Source organism: Juglans microcarpa x Juglans regia, chromosome 3D (assembly GCF_004785595.1).
Source record: "Juglans microcarpa x Juglans regia isolate MS1-56 chromosome 3D, Jm3101_v1.0, whole genome shotgun sequence".
NCBI lineage: Eukaryota > Viridiplantae > Streptophyta > Magnoliopsida > Fagales > Juglandaceae > Juglans > Juglans microcarpa x Juglans regia.
Window position 1 is genome coordinate 10,189,753 of NC_054598.1, and position 14,280 is coordinate 10,204,032.

General features: G+C 35.9%; 1 pseudogene; it reads right to left on the reverse strand.

Annotated features, from left to right (window-relative positions):
* Positions 1–13,065: 13,065 nt before the first annotated feature.
* Positions 13,066–13,540, reverse strand: LOC121256477 (annotated as a pseudogene).
* Positions 13,541–14,280: the final 740 nt, after the last annotated feature.

A 14,280-nucleotide genomic window follows, 5' to 3' on the forward strand; every position in this document is an offset into this window, starting at 1 on the left:
CAATTGGGAGGGGACAATTTATTTTAACTTTGGCCTGCCAATCTTTTTTTCAAAAAATAATGTTAGATAGAGTTTAAAATGTTTAAATTTTATGTATTCATTTTAAAAAAATAGAAAATAAATAATTTTTTTTTTATATAAATTATAAATTTATCATTTAAAAAAAATAAAATAATTGAAATCTGCACAACTTACGAGCGGCAAATATCATCTCTCGTTTTTCAAAAGGAAGCAAGAAATCCGAAATGAAGAACGGTATCGCAGAGCACTGCGGTTGGCGAGTGAGAGCAGATGCATACAAAATCACAAGGGACAAAATTCAGACAACTATCTAATACGGGGCAGACCAAGATGACTGTGAACGGATCAGACATGAAAATTGTATTCTAATACGCTTAAATTTTCCTTTTCCAAAAGTCGGAGACTCCGAAGGCGGTGGGCGCACATGGATTCTACTTCCCTGTTTATTTGTTTTTTTGTTCGTATGCTTTCAGGGCGGTGTTTTGGACTGACATCATAACATGCATTTAATTGGAGTTGTGTACGCATGAAGCGGGATGCTACGCGCGCGCGCGCGCGCTAGGCAATGTGCGCCGTGCGTGCATCAAACTTACGAATACGACCAGTGGCTGGTATCCTAATCCGACGCCAGAGTCCCAGACCCATTTGATTCGTAGGTTCTTACGGTTACTTTCATTGCTTGGCCCAAGAAATGCTGTACCCAAGAATGAATACAAAGATTCCACATGTTGGGGTTTCATTGGCCGCATCACACTCTTAGGGCTTGTTTGTAGGCCTGAGATACAAAATTCTCAGATCATATTTTATTTTATTTTATTTCATCTTATTTTTAAACATAATTTAAATACAAAACATTTAAATTAATCATTATAATTTTTTTAAACTTTCAAATAAAAAATAAAAACCAATTCAAACTTTTTCAAATCTCTAAACAAAAATAATATTATAAAACTATATTATTACAATATTTTAACTTTATAATATTTTTTATTCAACTTTTTCTCTCTCATTTCTTAAAACCCAAAAAATAACCAACTCAAACTATTCCACTATTATTTACAGACTATCTTACTATTATTCATAAAATTTTAATCTCATCTCATCCTCTAAATCAACCTTAATGAAAATGTATTTAATATTAATTATTTTGTGAACAACAACTTGGGTGAATGGTCCCAATTAAGCATTTGCCTTTTGAGGCCCAGTAATGGTACAAGCTTGACTGTAATATATATAGAGACAGAGAGGAGTTTAAGTACAAGGCTGTTTCAATTCATTGTTTGAAGATAAGATAGCATACCATGGCTTAAAAAACAAAATTATGAAAAGGAAATGTTTTGGAACGAAACCAATCAATTCAAAGAAGGTTGTACATTTTTAGGGGACATGGTAGAATTTAATGGATAAATTTACACCAACAGGCCCAAAATGGACCACTGTAGATGGGCTTTCCAAACTCCTTTTTTTTTTTTTAATATTTAAATATTTTTAAAAAATAAAAAATATATCAATTTATTTAAAATCACTTCCTTAATCATTAAAATTTTTTTTTTTTTTTTTTCCGAACGATCAAATAAAAAGGTAAGAATTGGTGGCATAATATCTTCTTCTTTTCGTATTTAGATGGGTGCCGTTCAAGTTTCAACCAGTGGCCACGTCACAACTTTTACTTTGACTGATGATTTTAATATTAATTTTCTGGTTCCAGTCATGAGAATGGTCTTCGGCTTTGGCTTCAAGGCAAAAATATTAAAACTTAAAAGCAAAACCAAAACATCGTATCATCACATGATCCGATATCCATAAGCAAACTTTAAAGAAAACCTCTACAAATGAACTGTATCTTCGTCTTATTTTTATCACGTTATGATAAGGCACAGTCCAATCAATCAATTGGATGTCAAAATTATAGACAACAATTCAATTGCATTATCTTTTCCCGAAGCGGATCAATACCCTCGCTTGCAAAGAAGGTTTTGAATTCAAGGCTCATGGAATTCTTTCCTGATAACACTGAGTGCTATTTGCTTGGTCAAGAATCCGGTATAACATTAGACACGTGTATATTTTTCAATAACGTCTAAATTTTATTAATATACCCTTGCTTATAGCAAAGAAAACCTTTCAACTTTAGTGTTTATAAGCCAATATCTCGGAAACCCATCATCAAGTATAATAAAACTCCATTACATGGTAAGATTTGTATTGAAGAAAAACTAATCAGGAAAGCTTGATAATCCAACTTTATCCAATTGAAATGAACAACTGGATGCTGAGGAAGTTGATCAATGGAAGAGAAAAATGCTGGGGATCCATTAGCACCAAGATTTACGAGCCCATCTACAAGTTTTATTTATACATTCCTTGTGAATGTTTTTGACTCCGATGAGATCTTTGTGATTCAATCCACAATTAGTAGAGAGTCAGTTTTCGAAATGCCAAATCCAATCGGAATGGCCGGAATTTGATTGAAATGGCCTAAATGGGCCGAAATTTGAGCGAAACAGAATATGGAGGTATAGTATACTGGATACAACAAGAATGAAAAATTCTGATCATTGCAGAATGGAATCTAAAATTATGATCCAAATTCCAAAACACTCCCCCCCATCCCCCATATATCGTTTAAATAATCATGTACATAAAATAACTTTTACAATTCTTCTACATACAATTGAGTTGGAGCACAAACTTGCTCTCGAAATCTGACGTGTCAATACCTATTGAAATTATCCAAGTACCCCTGTAATGTAACGGAAATATCTACTAATTCACTCAACAAATTGGTTATTATTCAAGCATGCAATTAATTTAATAATTAAATAATAACATAAAATAAATAAATTACATAACACTAAGATTGGTATCGAAGCGAAACCCTTTAAATAACTCTTTAAAGGTAAAATCCTACAGAGCAGCCAAATCCAGGAAAGTCAATCTTATTATTTGAAAATCAATTACAAGTACTCATCAATTACAAAACCTTTGTAACTTAACTCTCTTACTTGCCCAGACAAACGACCCGTTTGTCTTTTACTGCTGTAGCAGTCAGAACCTCTGGCGATCTTCAAATATTGCCTTTCCTCCTAGAACTCTAGGGCTGAAATCCAATCACACGATCCTCCATGCACGAAGCACGATCACACTCAAAGAGAGATCACAAATATGAAAATTCACGAAGGAATTTTCTCACCAAACAATGCACTAGAAAGTGTTCTAGAAAATATGTAGATCTGAATCTCTGTGAATCCTAACCAGTAGGATCCTTTAAATAAACAATCTGAAAAGAGTTCCAGTTTCAGTAGAATTCTGCTGACGGATAGAATCTGTTGCGAAGACGTCTCCTGACGGATTGCTGACATTTCACGATAATTATTCTCTGCAGTAATTAATTTCTGTTCAGCTTCTGTTCTAGATAACTTCTTAATAGTTCAAATTCTTTCTGCTTGATATCTTCTTTTTGAATCTTCTATCCAGATCACTTGATATCTCCTATCTTTTTGAGCATTCAATCTTGATCAAAAGTCTTTTGAACCTTTATCTATTTAACCACTTATATTAGAATTCAAATATTTATAGATAAAGATAAAGACAAACCTTTATCTATTAATCTATTTATCTTTGAATTTAAATATTCATAGATAAAGATAAAGACAAATTACATTCATTCAATAATTCAAGTATGTGCTAGTCATCTAATCCTAGCCAACAAACTTTTACATCAACACCTATTTTATTAAAAAAAGAAAATAAATAATAAAAGAAAAAATAAACACGAAGAAGAAAGGAATAAAAAAGATGTCCTGTACACAGAAGAACTAACCAGAGAAACCCGTATCCTCCCTCTTCAGTGATTGTAGTGTGCAAAACCAGATACAATGTTTGTGGTTTCTCATTTCAGTGGTTTCTCTATTCCTTTGTCAGTGTTCTTCATTTTTATTCCAGATCCTGAAAGTTGGACCACCTCCAACCAAAGCGTCAGATCCTTCTTTCCCAACCTAAATTTGAAGGTCAGCTGTTTTAATCAATTATGAAATGCATGCTTTAAAGTATAGGTTACGGATCTCATAGAAGAAAAAGTTTAAATTCAACCCATTTTGTGGAAACAAAATATGGAAAGAAAAAGAAAAAGTATAGATTCATTTTTCTTCAACAGGTCAAAATATAATGCCCATTCCAAAATATTGATTCAGTCTAGATTTAGTCCTATACCCATTTTTCAGTCGATACCCATTTCTTTTTTTGCCTTTTTCTTTGTATGAATTCTATAGATTCAATCCATTCCTTTCCATTTTTTCTTTCTCTTAGAATGCCCATTTGGAGAGTTTTACATTCACCACGTGAAAAATGGAAATGATATATTTGGATAAATGATTTAAAATGGGTGTATCTCCACATCAGTTTCTAATTTAAAAGAATGGAACTATCATTTACTTGTAGATTTGTTTGTTGTTGTTGTTGAAAGGGGAGGAGGGAAATTAGGATCATGGATGGAGGGAAATGGGGGAGTAGATAGGGGAGGAGATGGAGCTCGAAGGAGAAGGGTCTTGTACGAACTTAAAACACACTGTCTGAAAAATAATGAAACGAACCGTTTCATTTTAGTCTCTCTCTCCCCGCATTCCACGAATTTTCTCCTGCCCATTCATTGAAATGTCGTATTTAATTTTTGAACTGGCATGCTAGCTTGAGTTCGTGCCCGATTCGTGCACGAAATGGACTGAATCATTAGCACCAAGATTTGTAAGCCCATCGACAAGTTTTATACATTCCTTGTAAATGTTTTTGACTCCAATGAGATCTCTATGATCCAATCCACAACTAGTAGAGAGTCAATTTCCGAGAAAATATCACAATTATTTATCTGATAGCATAACATCAATCCATGCTCAAATGCAGAGATTCTGACTTGGATGCATTTATTATATATAATATAATTTGATGTATATTAGTACATTGCTTCCTTGAATAAAGTAATGGTATTGCATTTAGAAGGTACACTAGATCTCTCAATATGTTTTATAGATTATGGGTAGCATCCTCAACAATTTAAGTAAAGGATATGTCTCTTCATGGACACTCCTTTTGCCAATAAGAGACGTGTGTCTGCACTATTATTTTAAGGTTGCGTTTGAGTAATGAGGTGAGTTTAGATGTTATGTGAATAATAGTAAAAAGTAATAAAAAAGTAATGATAAAATATTGAATAGTAGTGAATAGTAATAAATAGTAGTGAAAAGTAGGTAAAAAGTAATAATAAAATAATAAATAGTAGTGAACTAGCCCTGATAATATATTCTAAACGGTGCTTCCGTTAAAGCCTTAAAAATAGCCTCTAATGAATGGTTGCCATGTCGTCATCCCATGGTACTTTACATTGAACCGCATAACACGACCCTCCACTTCTAGACCCTCACGGTCTCCCCCAAGACCCTCTCCAGAACTGATTTTCTCTTCCAAAAAATCGCTGAAGACCCTTTCTCCCAAAACTAACCCTTGACCCTCCTCTCTCAATAGCCTTGGCGAACATCCTCTCGTCGTAACCCTCGAAGTTGTGACCCCGAAGCCCATGTTAGGGTTCCAGTGTAAGAGGTGAAACTTAGAGAGAAGATGGAGACAAAGATCTGAACTGGAGTTGGGATTGTGTGAAGTAAAGTGAACCAAAGAAGTTTGAAGAAGAAACGATGTCATATCGAGAGTTGGAAGGCAGCTGTGGAAGACCAATAAAATGAGAAGAATAGAGTTTGTCGTGGGTTGTGGAGGAAGGGGACAGCCTTACAGATTATAAGGTGGAAATGGCTGAGGATAACAAGGCTGAAAATAACGTGGAAGAGCCTGAAATTTCACCAGTTGCGATGGCTAGAACTCCTACAGTCAGTACAATGAGGCTGGTGGGTAACATTAAAGGGGAGAAATTAGTGATTTTTGTGGATTCGGATAGCTCACATAATTTCATAGATTTCGTTTTGGTTCCTACATTGAAGTTGGTAGTGGACCATTCGATTGCTTTAAAAGACAAGGTAGTGAATGACCAATGCTTAAGGAGTGGGGGAGAGTGTGCAATGCAGTAAATTTGAAGGTGCAAGGTACTTTGTTTAAACCCTCCATTTATTCATTGATCTTGCTGGTTGTAATGTGGTGTTAGAGGTTCAATGGCTAGAGACATTGGGACCTATAACTTGGAATTTTTCCAAATTGTTAATGAGTTTTGCACATGAGGGGAAAATGGTAGAGTTGAAAGGGTTGAAATTAAAACCATCGGTAGTGGAGGATGGTTACAAGTTGCTCAAGGCTACTATGACTAAGGGCAAGAGAATTTTACTGCAAATTGTGGGTCAAGGAGAGAAGGCTCAAAACCCGAGAGATATGGGGGATGACTTTGCTAAATTGCTGGTTGAATTTGAAGGAGTGTTCAATGAACCTACACCCTGTGCACATGACCACCAAATTGTCCTCAATGAGGGCACTCAGCCCATTACCAATAGGCCATACTGATACCTCTATTACCAGAAAACAAATATAGAAAAAATTGTGGCTGAGTTACTCAAATCTAGTGTGGTGAGGCCGAGTACTAGTCTTTTTTCTCACCTGTTTTACTAGTTCGTAAGGCTGACGGAAGTAGGAGGCTGTGTGTGGACTACTGGGCTTTAAATAAGGAGACAATGAAGGCAAAATTCCCTATACTAGTAATTGATGAATCGCTGGATGAATTGTTTGGCTCGGTTATTTTTTCTAAACTGGATTTGAGATCCGGTTATCACCAAGTTAGGGTTGTAGCTAATGACATACCCAAAATAGCCTTCCGAACACACAAAGGGCATTACGAGTTCTTGGTAATGCCGTTTGGCCTAACTAATATTTTGGCCACCTTTCAAGGGATGATGAATGACGTATTTAAACCCTTTCTAAGGAAATTTGTGTTAGTACTTTCTGATGACATATAGGTGTACAGTAAGTCAAAATGGGAACATTTGGAATAGGTTTTAACCTTGCTGCAGTAGCATTGTTTGTTTGCTAAAAAGTTGAAATGCAAGTTTGCAGTTGAAGAAATTGACTATATATGCCACATTATTAATGCTGGAGGAGTAATGGCTGATGCTTCTAAAATTGCAATTATGTTGGAGTGGCCTGTGCCTAAGAATGTGAAGTCTTTAAGGGGATTCCTATGGCTAACAGGGTACTATAGGAAGTTTATAAAAGAGTATGGAACTATAACAGCCCCACTAACTGCATTGTTGAAAAAGAATTCTTTTGTGTGGGATATGGAGCCAAGGAGGGCATTTGAGGCACTAAAACATGTTGTATCATTGCCCCCAGTGTTAAGGCTTCCAGACTTCAACACCCATTTCACCATTGAATGTGATGCTTGTGGCATAGGGCTTGGAGCTGTGCTAATGCAGTCGGGACAACCCATTTCCTATTTGAGCAAGACACTAAAAGGGAAAGCGTTGTTATTATTTACTTATGAGAAGGAGTTGTTAGCTCTTGTTACAACAGTACAAAAATGGAGAACCTATTTACTGGGTCAGTCCTTTGTGGTAAAAACAGACCAAGAGGCACTTAGGTTTCTACTTGAGCAACGGGTGGGCATTGAGGCTCAACAAAAATGGGTGGCAAAGTTAATGTGATACAACTTTTCTATCAAATACAAAAAATGGGAGGAGAATAGAGTGACTGATCCACTTTCACGAAAAGATGAAGGGTTCCAAGGGGCTACTTGTTGTGCAATGGTCTCATTTCCTACTCCCTTATGGGTGAAGGAGTTGAAATAGAGTTATCAAGGTTTGGAGGAACTAACTGATCTATTGAACCAACTCAGGTCTGAGCTAAACAATCCAAGGGGTTTTTCATTGAAACAGGGGTTGATTCTTAAAAAAGGGAGAATTGTGTTGGCGAAGATTTAGATTTCAAGAGGAAAGTGTTGTAGTATGTCCATAATAACCCTCAACCAGTCTATTCGGGTTACTTGAAAACATATTAGAGGGAAACGAGACTTTTACTGAAAATGAATGAAAAAAGACATTAAAAGGCTGGTGAGGGAATGTGATACGTGTCAGACCATAAAATATGAGACTATCCATCCAATGGGGTTACTCCAACCCCTACCCATTCTCAACCAACCTTGGACTGACATATCACTAGACTTTGTGGAAGGGCTACCTGTTTCAAAGGGGTATAGTGTAATACTGGTGGTGATCGATCGTCTTACAAAGTATGGTCATTTTCTTACATTAGCCCACCCTTATGCTGCTCAGGTGGTAGCTGTGGAGTTCATGAGGAATGTATTCAAGTTATACGGGTTCCCTAGGTCTGTGGTGTCAGATAGGGACCCGATTTTTCTAAGTACTTTTTGGAAGGCCATATTCCAATCTCATATTCTTACGGATCTTCGCTTGACTTTAGTTCAGCTTATCATCTTCGGTTGGATGGTTAAACTAAAGCCTTGAATAAGAGTGTGGAAGGGTATCTAAGGTGCTACACAGGATCTAAGCCTAAGGTTTGGTCTCAATGACTTCTCATGGCTGAGTGGTGGTATAACACTAACTATCACACAACCACTAAGATGACCCCCTTTGAAGCAGTCTACGGCTACCCACCCCACACTCTTATATCATATGTCCTGGGTACTATTCCTAATGAAGCAGCCGACCAAGTTCTACGCAACAGAGATCAAATAATCAACTTATTAAAAAAAATCTGACAGAGGCTCAACATCGAATGAAATATTATGCAGATAAACAGAGAACTGAGAGAGTTTGAGAAGGGAGACTGGGTTTACTTGAAACTTCAACCATATCGATAAAAAATCCTAGTTTTGAGAAGCAATATGAAGTTATCACCCAGGTACTACGGGGCCCTTCTAAGTTGAAGAGAAGATAGGAACTGTAGCCTATCAATTGAAGCTTCCCGAAGGCTCCAAAATACAACCAACGTTTCACGTCTCGTGCCTCAAGAAGAAATTGGGTTCATAGATCCCTGTTCTTCACAATCTTCCTCCCACAGACCCCATAGGTGAGATCCAACCTAAGCCTGAACAAATTTTGGAGCGTAGAATGAAGAAGCAAGAAGATAGGGCAGTAACCGAAGTTCTTGTGAAATGGAGTGGATTGACAAAGGAAGAAAGCATCTGGGAAATTTTGTGGAGGCTTCAAGCTCTTTACCCGCACCTTATGGGTAAGGTGATTTGAAGAATGGGGGGGGGGGGGGGGGGGGTTTGTTAGGGTTCTAATGTAAGAGGCGAAACTTAGAGATAAGATGAAGACAGAGATCTGAACTGAGCTGAGATTGTTCGAAGTGAAGTGAACCTAAGAAGTCTGAAGAAGAAACAGTGTCGTATCGAGAGTTGGAAGGCAGCTGTGGAAGACCAATAAAATGGAAATAATAGAGTCTATTGTGGGTTGTGGTGCTACACACCATTTAGTGTAGTGGTGCTGAGCACCATTTTTTATTAAAGGTTTCTATGATATGTAGTTCTTTTATATGCAGTATTTTATATAAAACAGTGTGTATGGTCAGTGAGTTAGTTTAGTGTGCTACATTTTAGTTTAGAGTTTTTACCCAATTTGTTACAAGGGTGTACGTCGACTTTAAGAAGAGACTGAGGTGCAGAGAAGATCATTCTAGAATTTGCTAGTTGAATATTGTAAGGAGGTTAGAAATCCCTCAGAGATTTCCTTATCTAATATACGTATGGCCCTTTGAGGCATTTTCTCAAACAATTTGTATTCATTTCCATTTCCTTTCCTGCAACATTCCAACGATACACACATCATTCCCTATTTACATCCAATCATCACATCACCATCACAACAGGGTTCTAACAACCCGACGACAGGATTTGGTGTCGCGACCCTCTTAGCCTACGACGAGACTTTGTGCCGTTATCCTCTCGATCGATGACAGGATTTGGTGCATTTGGGCATTTTCCTCTGTTCTTTTCCCCAAATTTATCTCTGATTTGATTAGAAAATTGCATTTGGGCATGACATTGTGAATTTTGAGTAGCTGAAATTAGGGTTAGAGATCACTATATCTTCTTTTCCTTGTGTTTTATTAACGTATTCTATATATTTTTCTCTAATTTGATTAGAAAACTACATTTGGGCATGATATTGTGAATTTTGAGTAGTTGAAATTAGGGTTAGTGATCATTGTATCTATTTTTTCCTAGTGTTTTAGTAATGCATTGTATGCATTTTTTTCTCTGATTTGATTAGAAAATTGAATTTGTGCATGATATTGTGAATTTTGAGTAGCTGAAATTAGGATTAGAGATCATTGTATATATTTTTTTTCCTTGTGTTTTAGATTTTACTAATGCATTGTATATATTTTTGAGTCAAGATTGCATTCTATAATTCGAAAACAAGCCTTAGAAGCCATATTCAAGTTCACAACACTCAAGCTTATAAGTTGAAATTTTGTTGATTGTCCTTATTGTTAGACTCATATCCTTGGTGTGGTTGGGATGCACTTACTGTGTGTGGGTCTACCTACCACCCGGTTGGGTGGACAATTGGCTGCATCATTATCTTAACTTCATACCATCAGAATTCAAAATTCGAATCTTCAATACAAGATAATCATATTACAAAATTAATCAAGAAATACGAAATAAGATCCTGCAACAATCTGAACCAAAGCACACAATCTGAAAGTAAAGATAGCCTTAGGGCTTGTTTTGATAAAAAAACGATCTCATCTCATCATTACAACTTTCTCAAATTTTCACACAAAATATAATAAACAATTATATTTTTTCAAATCCCAAAACAATAGTATTATTAAAAAATAATATTCTAACAATATTTTATTTAATTCATATAAAACCATCTCATCTCATTTCACTATCCAAACGAGCCTTTTACATATCTATATCTATACCACTGTATATGGAAACAACCAGTGGTGAAGTTCCAACAGAATCATCTCACATATCTTTATAAATTCCAAAATTATTTAGCAAGTGCAAGTACATGCTTTTAGCCATTAAAAATATAGGGGTCTTTATCTTCCTTAAACTTGACTTCTTGTCCAAAATTAACAAGGTTGAGATAGATATCAAGCTTACGTTTGGCTTAAATGGAAAACTCCCAACTTGGATCTAAAATTCAGACAGGTAAGGTTGGAGGTCAAACTCAATCGAGGCCGACTGAAACCAAAATTTTGGTTAATGTTTGTCAATTTGAATATACAGGTATAATTAATATTCTCACCGGCCAAAAGAAAAAGAAAATAAAGTAAGATGCAAATGATATATTTTTCTTCATCTTCTTAGATCTTTATAGTTTCTTAGCTATATTTTTTCTTCACTTGCTCAATAATATTTAGCCATCTTCTAGTATTCATGCAACATGCAAACCAGTGCACTGTTCAGGGGTAAGAAAAATGGACCATTCAATTAAAAAAGAATGACCGACCCATATGAAATAGCAAACAATCAGAAATACCCTAAACAATTTTCAAGTTTCTTCCTAAATGACTGATTCATATGAAATTTAAAACCAAACCATGTAAGAGGCAGAGGGGACGGAGGCTAGGGTTATAATCAAGCCGAGCTGAGCTGAGCCGGTCTTTGGCTTGCCGAACTCGGCTCGACTCAAAAAATTGGAGTTCAAGATTTTTATTTAATTTTTGTTTGAGCTCGACTCGATAAGCTAAATTCTTAACTCGAGCTCGAGCTCGACTCAAGTTGTTTATTTTTTTATTTTTTGAATAAGATTTAATAATTAATAAATTAGATAAATAAAAAATAAAAAACCTAATATTGAATTTGTACAACTAAAAAGTAGAACCTCTATTGAATTATAAGATTTTAAAAATTTATAAATAATTAATATCTAACTAGTTGATATTTATCCATAATAAAAATATATTATATGCCTACATAAATTAATAATACATACACATAATATGATAACATATATCTATTTCATATATGGTTCCCACATACTAGTATATGAAATTATTAAATCTTATTGACTAATTATTGTACAAATTATAAAATATAGCTATGAAACATATTCAATATATAAGCATCAGTAATTAGGTTCAATATTATATATTTAATTATAAAACTGTTATGCTTATATTATTAGTTAATACATATATATATATGTATATATACATAAGTGTATATATATATTTATTAATATATGAATGAGTTTTAATCGAATCAAGCTAACGAGTTGACTCAGGTATAAACGAACGGGCCTTAACGAACTTTAGCCGAGTTGAGCCGAGTTTTGTCGGGTATCTGCTTTCACGGGTGATCTTTTATTTTTCACGAGTTGAGGTCGATTCTAGTTTAACCAGGTGAGTATCGAGCAGGCTATCGAACAGACTGATTTATTTATAGCTCTAACAAAGGCAATGGACAAAGAGGACGATGGCGATGGCCAACTCGAAACTGATGGAACTTGGGTGGCTGCATGAATATTGTGGTCTCTTGCGACAGGGGAACTTGGTGGGCAACGAAACTTTGTATGTAAAACACCGTTGTCCGTTTGTAGCGGCAACGAAATTGGTGTCGTGCGGCGGTCTAGAATTTGCTATGGGTTCCCAAAGTTCACTTACAAATTGGGTGAGGCATTGAAGAATGCTTTGCTTTGTTAAACCTTCACTTATGTTGATTTTATCGAATGTGAGGAGTCTCATAATATGCAATGGAGTATTGTTGACATGACCAGCTATTATTGGGATTTGGGGTTGTTAAAGCCCCAAGAAAGGAATGACTGTTTTGAAGAGGAATTATTATTCTAACACTCATTGACAATTTGTGTCGATATCGTTACTCCAATGATTCATTGACAAATTTGATAATTTTCTTTATTGTGTCTGAACCCATTTTATACTTTCTAAAAGCTTATGATTTATTTTAAGAAAAATGATAAATGCACAAACAATTTTATATTTAAGAAAAATGAAACACTCACAAACTTAATTTGATACTAATCATTTCACAAAGAAAGAAATTAGTACCAACTTTGTGAGTGTTCCATCTTTTACCCTGGAAAACTCTAAACGCAAGCGACTTTGCGCACCCATTGTGCACGCGTCAAGCATGGGACCCACAAAATGAAAACTCATTTCTTCTTTCTGCCCTTGGCAGCATCTGAAGCCTTGACTTCTTCACCTCACAGATTTTCTTAGCCCTGTTCTTCCTATCCTTTAGCTGCTTCCTTGACTTTTCTACCTTGGTATCAAGTTCATTCCTGATGAGCCTGTACTTGGGTTCATATTTTTTTGCATTCTCAACAGAATCATAAATCAACCCAAAACCAGTTGATTTTCACCTCCAAAATGAGTTTGAAACTTGAAACTAAAGATCAAGTTTAGGTCTTTTACTTCGTACATCCTTGCCAGCTTCTCCTTTAGCTCAATCTTGGAAACATTGGGCCTTCCTAGATGAAGGACATCGATGACGAATTGCTTTCGGGAGAGGAGCTCGTTGGTCATGAACTTCCTAGTTCTGATGGTTACTGCCTTGTCTGCCATTTTGGTCATTGAAGATTGGCAATCCGACTAGCGCACAAGGGCTATAGAGGCATAAGCACAAGCACAAAGACAACAGATAGCTCAGAGAGTTCATATATTCTATCCTGCTCTCTACTTCTTTCGGGACATGGGCAAAGACTTCCCCCGATTGGAAACAGACCACCTCCTCATCAGTGAGAATCAATTTGCTGCTAGCATCCTCCAGATTATCATTCTTTTTCTTGGCAATTTTGATCTCAACCTCAAGCTTGTGAAACCTGGTTGTTTAATCTTCCAAACTTGTTGATGTTCTACTGGTCTTTTCAAGTCGAAAAAAGGTCTGTCATCAGTCTCCCCAACACTACTTTGAACAATGATGGTGACTAGCGGCGCGTAAGGAAAGCCTCTCCAATAGTTGAGCAAGTTGACAACTTCCATAGTTGGGTAAGAAAGTTTATAGGAGCCTTAATGGGTTTGTAGAATAAATCAACCACTTTCAACTTTGTCCTGCCATTGAAGCTCAAGTCCAATTGCAATATAATGAACCAAGCTGAATGCGGGAGAAAAATGGAACCGAGCTTCTTAGAAGTTTGGATCAGTAGTCTAATAGTCTCTTATCAATGTAATTTTCAATTTTTTTTTAATAAAACAAGTTTCAGTGACCACGTCAGTATGGGTGCACAAGAGGTGCGCGAAACCAACTGTACGTAGCAGCTCTATTTTCCTTGTGAGTGGTATTACTCTTATTTTAATCACTAAAGTTAAAACATGTGATTTTTATCT